Below are 15,979 nucleotides of genomic sequence, written 5' to 3' on the forward strand. Positions count from 1 at the left end.
CGCGCGGTGAATTTATTGGGCCTCTTACGCACGGGAGACACTCTATTTTGGGAGCCAGCTCTGGTGTCCGCATGGTTTTTGATTTACTCCCGGCGGGATCGGTTCGTCGCTCTCGCATTGTAATTCGCCCTGCGTGTATCGTGGTTAAAGAAACACGGTAAGAAGGTTCAATCCAACTGTTCGGTTATGGATCTTGCTCCACGCGTACGTAAAATGACGCTTTGGAGATTATAGGATCTGGATCAAACACACACACAGTGAGACGAACTCAGCGGGTCAAGCAGCAGCTGTGGAAGGCAATGAACGGCCAGACCCTCCATTCGGACTCCATTAAGCTCTATTAGACCCTCCAGTAGGACTGAGAGTGCAGAGAGGGTAAAGGGGAATAGTGACACAGGGGTTTGTAGGTGACTGAGGAGCAAGGCGGATTCAGGTATAATGGGTAGAAGACAGATAATAGCTGGATTTGGGAAAAAGCGGATGGGGGAGATAGGTGGAAGCAGATAATGAAATAAATAAGCGAAAGAACAGTATAGTAATGCCCTCGAGCAGGGCTGATATACATACTATTGATCACCATAGCGTCAGTGGACGAATCACAGAGCTTTCAAAGAGTTTGAAAGTGCAGAAAACGCACGTCTGAATTGTATGAACTCGTGGTTATATGCTGCGTTATACCAGTAGCAATTTCGGTTCAAATCCGAATCATGGCAGGTGACACCTTACGTTCAGATTTTGTCTTTCAAAAACTTTTGCCAATACAACGCTTTCCTTTTGCTGAATATCCCTCTTCTGCTGTGCGAGGGATAGGGGTAATTATTGAGTTTCTTCTGTCACCATCAGATTTCGCCTGGATTCTCACACCTGGAACCGGGAGCGGCATTTCCAGCTGAACGTTATCAGCATCAGAAAATGCAAGTACCTAGAGGGGCTTTCTGATTATTTATCATCACTAAATGACTCGGATCCACAAAATGCTGGTCAATCTGTCCCCGGAATTTCTGTGCTGTTCACTAACCGGGAAATGAAGGCATTTCTACTTCCAATGATATCTCACACGTTTAGATCTGTTAGTTCTTTCATAGTGTCCATATATTTTCTTCTTTGCGTTTCCCAGACATACGGCCTTGTAATGTAAAACATTCTATTTCTCCCTTTCTGATGACGTGGCCCAGGAATTTAAGTTTCCTCTCATTTAATGTTCCCATTAAAGATCTTTATGTATGGGCAAGTTGGAATACTGTCTCATTAGTTACCCTATCTCTATATGATATTTTCAGCATTATTCTAAGAAACCATGTTTCTGTTGCTTCTAGCTTTCTTTGGAGTTCTGGTGTTATAGTCCATGTTTCAGAAGCATACAGCAAGATTGACCAGATGTAACATTTTAGGAGCCTAAACCTTGTTGTCATAGAAATGTGTCTGTTGGTAAAAATGGGTTTCATTTTTTGAAAGTTGGTTTTGGCAATGGCAATTCTTCTTTTTATTTCTTCTTTACTTCTAGCATCTTGTGATATAAAGCTACCAAGGTAATTAAAGCTGGTCTTTTGTTCAATCTCTTGGATATCGATGTACAATTGGCAGTTGGGAGTATCCTGTTGTTTTGATCTTACCATACATTTGGTTTTTTTAGAGTTGATGGGCAAAATCTGCACTTGTTTGTACTACTTTGTCTTGGAGGATTTGTAGGTCTTCTGCAGCACTTGCTATTAGGGTGGTATCGTCTGCATATCTTATATTGCTCATGTTAACAACTCCAACTTTTATCCCATCTAGGTCTTCTATTTCTCTGAGAATCATTTCACTGTAAATATTAAATAATTCCGGTGATGCAACGCATCCCTGTCTAACTTCTCTTTGAATTTTAGACCAACTGCTTGTATCATCATCAATTTTTACAGCCGCCATTTGATTCCAATATAAATTTTGAAGCAGTTCTTGGTCCCGTCCGTCAGTGCTTAGTTTAGCGAGAATTTGAAATAATTTTTCATGATGCACTTTGTCGAATGCCTTAGTGAAATCAATAAAACATAAAAAGACACCATTTTGATATTCATTTGCCCTTTATGAAAGCATTCGTAGCATGAAAATTGCGTTCCTAGTTCCTCTATCCTCAATAAACCTAGTTTAGAAGTTCCTGGCCTTAATTTGTTTTTAATTCGACTCAGAACAATTCTCAACAGAATCTTATCATGTGACACACAAGACTGATTGTTCTATAATTTTTGCAGTCAATAGTTCCAGGAATTTCTGGCAGAGTTATAAATATTGATTTCAAGAGATCGTCAGGCAATACTCATATATGCCATTAAACAGTTCAAAAAGAATATCTATACAATAGACAATAAACAATAGACAATAGGTGTAGGAGTATGCCATTCGGCCCTTCTAGCCAGCACCGTCAATCACTGTGATCATGGCTGGTCATCCACAATCAGTACCCCATTCCTGCATTCTCCCCATATACCCAAGTCTTCTAGGGTTTGTACCATTTCTACTGAAATTTCATCAGGTCCACTGGCTTTACTATGTTTCATGCTTTTCATTGCTTTAGTTATTTCTTCTTTGGTCAGAATTAGGGTGTTTAATATCTGGGAGTTCCCCTCTATTATCTTCAAAAAGCAGTTCTATATACTGAATCCACCCCTCATATACTTTATTTGGATCTGTTAGTATGGATCCGTCTGCTGATCTTATGTATCCTCCAGAGGAGGTTTTCTTAATTCCAGTAATTGCCTTAATTTTCTTGTGCATTTCTTTGCTGTTGGCCTTCTACTTCTTTGCATTTTTGATTCAGCCATTCATCCTTTGCAATATTGCACAATTGTCTGTCTGTCTAGCTCTCTGTATGGCACTTCATTCATCGTCGTCGTCGTCGTGGCTATCCCTCGAGGTCGACGATGATGGTCTTCGTTCTATTTCCACAGAGCGAAGATGCCTGTACGGGTATTTGTTTAACGGGTACTTGATGTTGCACTCCAAGACGCACATGATACTTCACAATCAACCAACTGGTTCCAATGGCATGGAAACCACGACAATTGGAGCTGATGGATTTGTTGCAACCTTCATCCGCCTTCACAGCCGGTGAGTTCAAAGTAACTTTGTCCACCTATTCCACCATTGAGGTCTTGGTTGGATTGTTCTTTGTCAGGGGCTTACTCTCCACCTTACTGCCATGGATGACTCTACTAGGAGCATAGCTCTAACGGCATCGCTCTCGGGGTCTGAGGAACACACAAGCTTCTCCACCACGACAAGGTGTCAATCTACGGAGAAGTGTACTTCATTATTCTTCACTAACCTTCTTTGTTCCATCAGATCTAGAGTTTCTTGGGTTATCCACACCTTGTTGGTGTGTTGGATTTATTGTACTGGGATTATCTCCTCTGCTGATTGCTGTTTTGCAGATTTAAATCTGTCCCAAATAGGATTTGTACAGCTTCTCCAAATTACTTGCTGCACAGGTGCTCTAACGGAATTTTCCATGAATAGCACGATGAATGGCATCATTAATGCCAACGCCTCAGTGAGACTCTGCAAAGGGTGCTTACTTGTTCAGCCACATGTGTTAAATTTTTAACTCCCTTATAAATCCGGCTGATTGCCTGGTAAAAACCTAAGTGGCAACGCTGTTGTGCGGTGCTGAGTATATCACACTGTTCCTGTTACTGAGTTACTTGTTTCATCTCTGGAAAGGAAAATATCCAATTCCTAATGCAGATTTTCTAATAGGTTTTATGTAACTTCGTTGCTTTACCTTTTGCTTTCTTCTACGTTCAAGTATCATTTTGAAAATAATTTCGGGTTTAATTTCGGTCAATGAAAAATTAAATTACTCAGAATATTTTCTCCGTCCCGTGATCTGTGACATTTCAGGGAATTCTACAAAGCAAAGCTGCGATGGCCGAGTGGTTAAGGCGTTGGATTCGAAATCCAATGGAGTTTCTCCGCGCAGGTTCGAACCCTGCTCGCAGCGGATTCTATTTATCTGATTTCTGACTCAAATGATACGGGCCCGAAAAGTATCTGGTTTTGCCATTGAACTGAATGCCAAACCGGTCTAATAACGCGCAGGAGACTCCGCGTCTGGCGGGATATCAGAATTTAAGGGGACATTTAAAAGGATTGAGCATGTGTAAACATTTCTGTTCATTGGCTAACTGGCGACAAATGACGTGCCCCTGAAATGGGTTTACAGTATTTCTCCCACTCAGGTGCTGTGAATTTTTAATTGGCTTTCACAGTTATTGTCTTTAACATGCATTTTTGATTAAGGTTAAAAAAATGGGCAGGATAGTTGAATGCTCCTCTTGCAGGATGTGGGTATGCAGGGAGATCTCCAGTGTCAATAGACAATAGACAATAGGTGCAGGAGTAGGCCATTCGGCCCTTCGAGCCAGCACCTCCATTCAATGTGATCATGGCTGATCATCGACAATCAGTACCCTGTTCCTGCTCTATCCCCAAATCCCTTGACTCCGCTATCTTTAAGAGCTCTATTTAACTCTTTCTTGAAAGCATCCAGAGAATTGGCCTCCACTGCCTTCTGAAGCAGAACATTCAAAAGATCCACAACTCTCTGGGTGAAAAATTTACTCCAGAACTCTGTTCTAAATGGCCTACCCCCCCTTAATCTTAAACTGTGGGCTCAGGTTCTGGACTCCCCCAATGTCAGGAACATGTTTCCTGCCTCAAGAGTATCCAATCCCTCAATAACCTTATATGTTTCAATCAGATCCCCTCTCATCCTTCTAAATTCCAGTGTGTACAAGCCCAGTCGCTCCAATCTTTCAACATATGACAGTTCCGCCATCCTGGGTATCAACCTCGTGAACCTACACTGCACTCCCTCAATAGGAAGAATGTCCTTCCTCAAATTTGGAGACCAAAACTGAACACAATACTCCAGGTGTGGTCTCACCAGGGCTCTGTACAACTGCAGAAGGACCTCTTTACTCCTATATTCAACTCCCCTTGTAATGAAGTCTCCTTCCTGCCTCATTCACTGCCTGCTGTACCCGCATGCTTACTTTCAGTGACTGATGAACAAGGAGACCTACATCTCATTGTACTTCCTTTTTCCTACCTTGACACCATGCAGATAGTAATCTGCCTTCCTGTTCTTGCCACCAAAGAGGATAACCTCATATTTATCCACATTAAACTGCATTTGCCATGCATCTGCTTACTCACCCAACCCGTCCAAGTCACCATGCATTCTCCTAACATCCTCTTCATATTTCACACTGCCACCCAGATTTGTGTCATCTGCAAATTTGCTAATGTTATTTTTAATCCCTTCATCTAAATCATTAATGTATATGGTAAATAGCTGCGGTCCCAGCACCGAGCCTTGCAGTACACCACTAGTCACCGCTTGCCATTTTGAAAAGGACCCGTTAATCCCTACTCTTTGTTTCCTGTCTGCCAACCGATTTTCTATCTATGTACGTACCCTACCCCCAATACCATGTGCTCTAATTTTGCCCGCTAATCTCCTATGTGGGACCTTATCAAAGGCTTTCTGAAAGTCCAAGTCCACTACCTCCACTGGCTCTCCCTTGTCCATTTTCATAGTTACGTCCTCAAAAAATTCCAGAAGATTAGTCAAACATGATTTCCCCTTTGTAAATCCATGCTGACTCAGACCGATCCTGTTACTGCTATCCAAATATGCTGCTATTTCATCTTTTATAATTGACTCCAGCATCTTCCCCACCACTGATGTCAGGCTAACCGATCTATAATTCCTTGTTTTCTCTCTTCCTCCTTTCTTAAAAAGTGGGATAACATTAACTACCCTCCAATCTTCAGGAACTGATCCTGAATCTATAGAACATTGGAAAATGATTGCCAATACATCCACGATTTCCAGAGTCACCTCCTTAAGTACCCTGAGATGCAGACCATCAGGCCCTGGGGATTTATCAGCCTTCAGTCCCATCAGTCTATCCAAAACCTTTTTCTGCCTAATGTGAATTTCCTTCAGTTCCTCCGTTACCTTAGGTCCTCTGGCCACTATTACACCTGGGAGATTGCCTGTGTCTTCCTTCATGAAGACAGATCCAAAGTACCTGTTCAACCCGTCTGCCATTTCCTTGTTCCACATAATAAATTCATCTGTTTCTGCCTTTAAGGGCCCAACTTTGGTCTAATTAATTTTTTCCTCTTCACACAGATAAAGAAGCTTTTACTATCCTCTTTTATAATCTTGGCTAGCTTGCCTTCGTACCTCATCTTTTCTCCCCGTAATGCCTTTTTAGTTATCTTCTGTTGGTCTTTAAAAGTTTCCCAATCCTCTGGCTTCCCGCTCATCTTTGCTATGTTATACTTCTTTTCTTTTATTTTTATACTGTCCTAGACTTCCCTTGTCAGCCACGGTCACCCCTACTCCCTTTAGAATCTTTCTTCCTCTTTGGAATGAACTGATCTTTCACCTTCCGTATTCTTCCCAGAAATACCAGCCATTGTTGTTCCACTGATATCCCTGCTAGGGTATCTTTCCAGTCAACTTTGGCTAGCTCCTCCCTCATAGCTCCACAGTTCCCCTTGTTCAACTGTAATACTGACACTTCTGATTTTCCTTTCTCCCTCTCAAATTGTAGATGAAAACTTATCATACTATGGTCACTAGCTCCTAATGGCTCCTTCACCTCGAGTTCCCTCGATTGTCCTTGACGACTGCAATCAGAGTTAAGGAGTTAGAGCTGGAACTGGATGAACTCTGGATCATTCGGGAGGCTGAGTGGGTGATAGATAGGACCTACAGAGAGATAGTTAAACCTAAGGTCAGGATTCAGAAAACTGGCTGATGGTTAAGAAAGGGAAAATGATTAAGGAGCCAGTGCAGAGTGCCGCTATTGTCATCCCCCTCAACAGCAGATACATCACTTTGGACACTGTCGTGGGCGGGGCGGATAATCTAACAGAAGGAAGCTCACAGTGCTCGGGTCTCTGGCACTGTCTGCCTCTGTGACTCAGAAGGGAAGGGGGGAGAAGAGGCACACTGATAGGAGATTTGTTACTTAGGGGAAAGGACAGGAGATTTTGTGATCGAGATTGAGGTTCCCGAATGGTATGTTACCTCCCAGGCGCCAGGGTCCGGAATATCTCGGATCTTGTTCATGGTGTTCTTCAGTGGGAGGGTGAACATCCAGAAGTTATAGTCCTTGTAGTTACCAGTGACTTGGGTTGCACGAGTGTCGAGGGTCTGCATAGGGAGTGCAGAGAATTAAGTATTAGAGCAGAATCTCCAGGGCCGCGATTTCAAGATTCTACCCGTTCTACGTGCTAGTGAGGCCAGATTATACAGTTTCAAACGTAGCTAAGGAGTTGGTGTAGGTGAGAGGGCAAAAGATTTTTGGATCATTAGGCTCTCTTCCAGGGATGGTGGGACCTGTACAGAAGAGATGGTTTGCACCTGAATAGCAGGGGAAATGATACCTTAGCGGGAAAGTTTGTTAATGATGTATAGTGGGGTTTAAACTGGAGTTACAGGGGGATTTGAACCAGTGTGCCAGAACTGCTTGTGGAGAGGTTCCGGAGGCAGATGTTTGTAAGACCTCAAACAGAGGTCGGAATCAAAAGGTTGAGCAGGGTGTGATTCGTGACCTGAGCGGCATATAGTTCAATGCAAGAAGTATAGTAAGAAAGGTGCATAATAGTATTGAAGACGAGGTAGCTAGTTTACAAATAGAGGCAATGTCTAGTGAGGAGAGGCTATTAATAGGGCGAAATTGCAGTCAACAGGATGAGTTGCAAAGTGAAGGGCGGACAAAATCGAAATGGGTGAATACAGGACTGAAGGTGTTTGGATGAGCGCAGTATGTGGACTAAGGTAGATGAACTTGCAGCACAGTTGCAGATTTTGCACTCCAAGATGCTGAATCATAGGTGAAAGAAGATAAGAGCTGGAACCTTAATGTCCAAGAATACATGTTGTATCGAGAGGACAGTCATGAAAGCAGAAGGGGCGGCGTTGCTTTGTTGGTAAAAAATATGAAATCAAATCATTACAGAGAGGTGACATAGGGTCGGATTGTGTTGAATCATTGTGGATAGAGCTTCAGGGATAAATAGTCCCTGATGGGAGTTGTATACAGACCCCAAAACAGTAGTAAAGATGCTGCCCAAAAATTTCGACGGGAGATAAAAAATGAATGCCAAAAGGGCAATCTTCCAACCGTCCTGGGAGTCTTCAATATGCAGGTAGATTGGGAAAATCAGATACATGTTGGATTCCAGGACGGGGAAGTTCTGGCGTGCCTATGAGATGGCTATTAGCGTAACTCGTGGTTGAATCCACCAGGGGAATCAACTATTCTGGATTGAGTGTTGTGCAATGAACCAGACGTGATTAGAGTGTGTAAGTAGACCTCTGGCAGGGATGATGGCAGAGCAGCAATGGCTGGAATTTCTGGAGGCAATTCTGAAGGCGCGGGATATTTACAACCCAAAGCGGAAGATGTCTTCTAAAGGAAATGTAACATCCTGGGAAAGGTTTCACTGTTAATGTAATAGTCTTTCTGTAGAAGCATTTGGGTTATAGTAGAGATACCGGGTGCTTTGGAATGCAAGCTGCGTCTTTTCTACGGCGGGAGATGAAGGAAGAAGACCTGGAGAGAACCGGTGGAAGGATACGACCCAATGGCGCCGAGATCGACTGAGGATCAGTGGATAGCAACCTTGGGAAGAGTTGAGCTCCAACTTCTGTACATTTGACTTTTTAATTATATCGGACCCTTATTTGTCTTTTCTTTGCTAACCCTCTAGTTAAATCAAAATGCATAAATATAATTCATTTAGTCGTATGCAGTGTGCCGTCTGTAATTTCTTGGCACTGAGTTATAACACGGTAGCAAATTACACGGCATCCACACAAACCGGAGTTTGTGATGGGAGTGCCGTCTCAATCTCATGGGTTTGGCACGACCGGGGGGGGCGGGGGGGGGGGGGCGGGTGTATTTCCAAGACTTACCCAGCCAATGAAACCAGCGGGTTTTTATTTCTGGGGGCATCGTCCGGGACACTGTGTGATTGCCCTGGACATTGATCCAGTAGGTTGTGTGTTTAAGCCCGTGTTAAACCATTGTCCAGTAAAGCGAGTAAGATACGTGGTTGTGGATGTTGCAGGGGTTGAGCGGTGGTGCGACTCCACGGGGTTACATAGAAACGTAGAAACATGGAAAACCTACAGCACAATGCAGGCCCTTCGGCCCACAAATCTGTGCCGAACGTGTCCTTACCTTAGAAATTACCTGGGGTTACCCATAGCCCTCTATTGTTCCTAAGTTTCAGATACCCATCCAGGAGACTCTTAAAAGACCCCATCGTATTCGACTCCATCACGATCGCTGGCAGCCCATTCCACACACTCACCACTCTCTGCGTAAAACAATTTACCACTGACATCTCCTCTGTACCTTCTTCCATGCACCTTAAAACCCTTTCGTGCTAACCACTTCAGCCCGAGGAAAAAGCCTCTGACTATCCACACAATCAATGCCTATCATCATCTTATACACCTCTATCAGGTCACCTCTCATCCTCCGTTGCTCCAAGGACAAATGGCCGAGTTCACTCAACCTATTCTCATAAGGCATGCTCCCCAATCCAGGCAACATCTTTGTAAATCTGCCCTGCACCCTTTCTATGGTTTCCACATCCTTCCTGCAGTGAGGCGACCAGAACTGAGCACAGTACTCCAAGTGGGGTCTGACCAGGGTCCTATAGAGCTGCAACATTACCTCTCGGCTCCTAAACTCAATCCCACGATTGATGAAGGCCAATACACCACATGCCTTTTTAGCCACAGAGTCAACCTGCGCAGCAGCTTTGAGCGTCCTCTGGACTTGGACCCCAAGATCCCTCTGATCCTCCACACTGCCAAGAGTCTTACCATTAATACTATATTCTGTCGTCACATTTGACCTATCAAAATGAACCAGCTCACATTTATGTGGGTTGAACTCCATCTGCCATTTCTCAGTCCAGCTTTGCATTCTACCAGTGCCCCACTGTAACATCTGACTATCCACAACACCCCGAACCTTTGTGTCATCAGCAAATTTAATAAACTCTCCCTCCACTTCCTCATCCATGTCACATAAAAATCACGAGGAGCAGGTGTCCCAGAACAGATCCCTGAGGCACACCACTGGTCACCGACCTCCATGCATAATATGACCCGTCTACAACCACACTTTGCGTTCTGTGGGCAAGCCAGTTCCTGATCCACAAAGCAATGCACACTTGGATCTCATGCCTTCTTACTTTCTCAAAAACCCCTGCATTGGGTACCTTTTCAAATGCCTTGCTGAAATCCATATACACTACATCTACGGCACTACCTTCATCAATGTGTTTAGTCACATCTAAGACACGACCTGTCTTTCTCAAAGCCATGCTGACTATTCCTCATCATAGTATACCTCTCCAAATGGTCATAAATCCTGCCTCTCAGGATCCTCTCCATCAACTTCCATCGCTGAAGTAAGACTCACTGGTCGACAATTTCCTGGGTTATCTCCACTCTCTTTCTTGAATAAGGAGACAACATCCGCAAACCACCAATCCTGCGCAACCTCTCCTGTCCTATTGATGATGCAAAGATCATCGCCAGAGGCTCAGCAATCTCCTCCCTAGCCTCCCACTGTAGTCTTGCGTATATCTCATCCTGTCACGGTGACTTATCCAACTTGATGTTTTGCAAAAGCACACCCTCTTTTGTAATATCTGTGTACTTAAGCTTTTCAGTTCGCTGTAAGTCATCCCTACAATCGCCAAGACCCTTTAAAGAATGCGTATGTATTGAATGGGGTACACATTCGTAGTCCCAATAAATTGTGAATTCCGACTTTAGCTACCATTGAAACATTGGGATCGATTACCATCGTGAAACGGATTTTGTGACAAAATGGTGGGCAAAGACTTTGTTTTAGTTCAGACTAGGGCTGAACTGGGGCCCCAAGAGAGGTAGCTGAGAGGGAAGGTGGGAGAGGTGGGGGAGTGTATGCGTGGGCTGACAACATTTTCCGGAAGGAGGGGAGTGTAGGCGATGGTGCCGAATCGGAAGCCGAATTTCCCGTAGCTGGGGGCGGAGACTTTAAAGACAAGTTGCTGTCGTTTCTGCGGAGAGAGGGGAAGGAGAGGTCTGATGTCCTTCATCGAGGGGTGACGATTCTAATTCGGTATCGGCACTTACATCCTGGTGAATAAATAGCTTCGTGCCCAGTTTCAAACTCCCTTTTATCGTAGGCTCAGCAAGTTCTCAAGAATATTGCGCACCCCGAGGGGAAGGAGGAATATGAGACTTAAGCAGAGTGCATCTCTCAGATGCTGGCTGAGTGGCAATGTTGTGATGACGTAAAAAGACATTGACTGGTAGATAGGCTGCTGTCGTATTGAAAATATTAAAGACAGAAAATCCCTTTGCTACTTCTGCGGATTACATGCAAGCGCCAGAAAATATTTTTGGCGCGATGGGAAGCACAGTGGAACTTATGTCGGGTTTTCGGAACATGTTTCAGGAGAAGGGGGAGAAACTTTCCGCCTACATTTTTCGGCGAGAGAGGCAGCTGAGTTGCTTATTGGCTTGGGGTGGGGGGCATTCAAACGGCTGAGTGAATCAGTTAAGAAAGGACCACGTGGCGAAAGGTGCACAGCACAGGCCAGGATCGCTGGGGTCTCAGAATGTCTCGTAAGACGCGCCCGCTCCCTAGTTTGTTGAGCTGATCGGAGAAGTAAGAGTGGAGGAGAATACCTCCGTCGACAGTGTAGAGTCCTTGGCTGTAGATCCCCTGGCTGAAGTGGGCACAGAGCCCACCCCGGGGAGTGGTAAATCAGCTCGTGGCAGAGTTCAGAACTGAGATATCCAGGTTTTTATCCGCGGGTGCGGCCATCCCTCACGACTAAGCGGACAGCGAGTTGGAGCACCTGAGGACTGCTAGTGAACGGGATCCCGCTGAAAGGGGAGCGACTGGTGTTGGCGGCAGTTATACCAGCGACTGTCATTGAATCTGGAGTTATCGGATGCAGATGTGGGAGTAGCTGAGGGCCTTGATACATCAGTGTTGTTTTGTCGGGACCCGGTCGAGAAGGGCGAAACATCAATTCTTGTGGGGACAACTACTCCTATTGTGAGGAGACTAGTGGGAGCCGGCAAGGAGAAAATTGGAGAGAGCTTGTCTATTCACTCCGTGTTCCGAGCCGCTTTTGAGGAAGTTCATGGCCGCACTGGGCTGAATGATGAGCATAAACGAGGAACTGTGTGGTCCAAACCAGTCCAAACCAGTCGGGTATGGCCTGTGGAAGTAGCTAGTGTGACGGGAAACCCCAAATTTCGCGAATGCCTGATGCCGAGGCTTTCTTGCCGAATGCTCTGGAAGACCATGACAATGAGTCATGCTTAACTGCTGGGGTACTTGCCCAAACCACAGAAGCCGTCGGTTGTACAGGTGAACAGAATGTCAGAGATTGTCAGGAACACTGCAGAAAGGGAAAGCACCCTGAGGCGGGGAATAGCAATGGCGCAGCTCTTTCCGGTGACGGTAATTACAGGTGCTCCGGTGAGATAAGCCGGGGAGACACTCTCTCCGAAAAAGGAAAAGCTAGTCAGAACATTGATGCAGGTACTTTATAACTATATAACAATTACAGCACGGAAACAGGCCATCTCGGCCCTTCTAGTCCGTGCCGAACGCTTGCACTCACCTAGTCCCACTGGCCCGCACTCAGCCCATAACCCTCCATTCCATTCCTGTCCATATACCTGTCCAATTTATTTTAAAATGACAAAATAGAACCTGCCTCTACCTCTTCTACTGGAAGCTCGTTCCATACAGCTACCACTGAGTAAAGACGTCCCCCCCCCCTTGAGTTACCCCTAAACGTTTGCCCCTTAACTCTCAACTCGTCCTCTTGTTTGAATCTCCCCTACTCTCAATGGGAAAAGCCTATCTACGTCAACTCTATCTAAACCTCTCATAATTTTAAGCACCTCTATCAAGTCCCCCCTCAACCTTCTACGCTCCAAAGAATAAAGACTTAACTTGTTCAACCTTTCTCTGTAACTTGGGTGCTGAAACCCAGGTAACATTCTAGTAAATCTCCTTTGTACTCTCTCTATTTTGTTGACATCTTTCCTATAATTCGGTGGCCAGAACTGTACACAATACTCCCAATTTCGCCTCACCAATGCCTTGTACAATTTTAAGATTACATCCCAACTCCTATACTCAATGCTCTGATTTATAAAGGTCAACATATCAAAAGCTTTCTTCACCACTCTATCCACATGAGATTCCACCTTTAGGGAACTATGCACCATTATACCTAGATCACTCTGTTCTACAGCCTTCCTCAATGCCTTATCAATTACCATGTATGTCCTAAAAAATATGGAACGCTTCACAACGTGCGTTCCAACGTGTCCCGACGTGTACATGAAGGGCTGGACAGGGGCAGAGAGTGGGAGGGCAATCCTGTAGTTAAGGTGATGTGCTGGTTTTCCGTCATGCAAAAGGCACAGGAAAGACAAGGGGAGAATCAAGCAGTAGATCATTTGTGAGCTTTTGATAATGTCATTCCACAAGCTTACAACAACCTGACAGCTCTCAAAACAAAGTTGTTCCGGAATTGCGTCCTGGGGAAATGGCAGTCGTTCAGCGGAATAACATGCATCGGAATAACATGCCGGCGGTTGCGAAAGGGGACATGGCCCAAACGCACAAGTTGAAACACTCTGTGGTGTCCGAGTGAGTGTCCCAGATTGAAGTTGAGGAAACCGATTTTATACCGGGTCAAGTCGCATCCAGACAGGCCTCGGCGTTCCCAGTTGGTTCTGTCTGAGAAATATCGGAGGATTGCATTGAAGGCACTTCATGATGATTCCGGCCATTTTGGGGTTGACAAGACATCGATTGCTCAGACATCGTTTCTAAAGACTCCGAATGAAGCCGGAGGTCGAAGAGTTCCGCATATCGTGTATTCAATTTATACAGAAGAAGACGCTGCCTACACGGGCAGCTCTGTTATTCCATTTACAGAGTGGAGAACCACTTGACCTGGTGTGTATGTATTTCCTATCAACAGAGCCGGATGCCAGCAACATGACGTAAGTCCTGTTTTTCTTGATCACCACAGATATGTGCAAGCTTTTCTCGCCAAGGATCAGAGGACGTCCAAGGTGGCTGAAGTGTTATGGGTTAGGCATTCAGTTTATTATGGACTCCCCAGGTGGGTACATAGCGATCAGGAACGGAATTTCTAGAGTAGGCTCAAACATGTGTTACTTGGAGTCGAGAAATCGAGGATTATGCCTTATCAACAGCAGGGTGATCCCCGGCCCGAGAGATTCAGTCGGACCTTGCCTGATATGCTCAGAACCCTAGGGATCACTAAAAAGAACAAGCTGGGTCAACACTTTGGATATCTGGTCGACTACTAGAACTATACACAGAATAAAGCCACCGGGTACTCCCAGTATTGTCTGATGTCTGGGCACGAAACGAGGTTGCCCATTGACCTCCGGTTTGGGACTGGTGGGGAAGATCTACAACAGACTTATCTGAAGTTTATGGCTGATATGAGAAAGGAAATGCAAAAGGCTTCTGAATTAGCTGAGGTCTATGCTACGAAGCAGAATCAAGCAAATAAGAGCAAGTATCATTCTCCCAACTAATGCCTGGGAACCGAGTCCTCATAAAGAATTTGGGAAGCATAAGTTGGCTAACTGCTGGGCGGCTATGCCCCATGTAGTGGAGAGTTACATACCAAACGAATGAGTTTTCCGGGTGAAACCAGAGGATGGGAATGTGCCTGCCAAGATTCTCCATCAGACACATCTTCTACCTCTAAAACAAGAGGTACATGTTGACCCAGAGCCAGAGCCAAGGATTAGAACAGACCTTCCCCCTGAATGTGATACGGCTGATGATGAAGTGGTGGTGTGGTATATGCTGCCCTTGGAAAACTCCCCAATAATTGATGCAGGCCGGTGAAATGGGGGAACCAACAGTGGACAGAAGGATTTGCGGTTAGAAAATGACGAGGCTGGACTCTAAAATAACTGGGCATGAAGGCATGCTCAGTCAAGTGACAAGGAACCTGAACTGTCGGAAGGCACGAGTGTCGGATGGCGGTCGGGATGGGGGTGGGGGGAACCACCCACGTGGACAGAAAAGACCCCAAGGACTGTCTGAAGCTGGAAATGTAGATGATGAGGTAAGGAAGTCCAAAACAGTCAGCAGAGCTCCAGACAGATTAGCCTATGTCGCACTTGGGGAACAGAGTGTGGCAGCTAACACTTTGGTGAGCTATGGCACTATCACTTACGCCTGAGTTGCAGTTTGTACTTAGTAATAAGTGACAAATTATTTCAATGTCACGAGGACATGACTAATTTTGCTGGCGGGAGAGTGGAACACCCTGGGAAAGGTTTCACTACTAACGTAATGGTCTTACTGTAGAAGCAATGTTTCTGTTATAGTAGAGATAATGGCTGCTTTGGGATGCGTCTTTTGTTAGACGGGATATGAAGAGAGAAGACCCTGTACAGAACCGGTCGTAAGATACATCCCGGTGAGGGACCGTGATTAGATAGAGCCAGGCGCCGAGCTCGACTGAGGATCGGTGAATATGAATTTTGGGAAAGTTGAGCTCCAGCTTGTGCGCATTTGACTGTTTAATTGTAATGGGCTCCTTTAGGTTTTTTTTTTCTTTACTAGTTAAGATTCATAAATATAATTCCTTTAATCGTATGCAGTTTGCTATCATTTCAGGGCACTGAGTTGTAAAGGAGTAGAAAATTACACAGCACCCCACACAAATCGGTGTTTGCGGTGGGAAAGCCGTCACAGTCTCACGGGCTTGGCGGGACTGGAGGGTGTCCTCACTAGACTTACGCAGCTAAGGAAATCAGCGGGGTTTCAGAAAGATGACTAACAAGAGACGTCAAAACCAACATTAATGTCAAAAC

General features: G+C 45.1%; 1 non-coding gene across 1 annotated transcript; it reads left to right on the forward strand.

Moving 5' to 3' along the window:
- Positions 1-3,897: 3,897 nt before the first annotated feature.
- Positions 3,898-3,979, forward strand: trnas-cga (transfer RNA serine (anticodon CGA)). The gene has a single exon. It is a non-coding gene; the product is annotated as a tRNA-Ser (tRNA).
- The last annotated feature ends 12,000 nt before the right edge of the window (positions 3,980-15,979 follow it).

This window comes from Hypanus sabinus, chromosome 9 (assembly GCF_030144855.1).
Source record: "Hypanus sabinus isolate sHypSab1 chromosome 9, sHypSab1.hap1, whole genome shotgun sequence".
NCBI classification, from domain to species: Eukaryota; Metazoa; Chordata; class Chondrichthyes; order Myliobatiformes; family Dasyatidae; genus Hypanus; species Hypanus sabinus.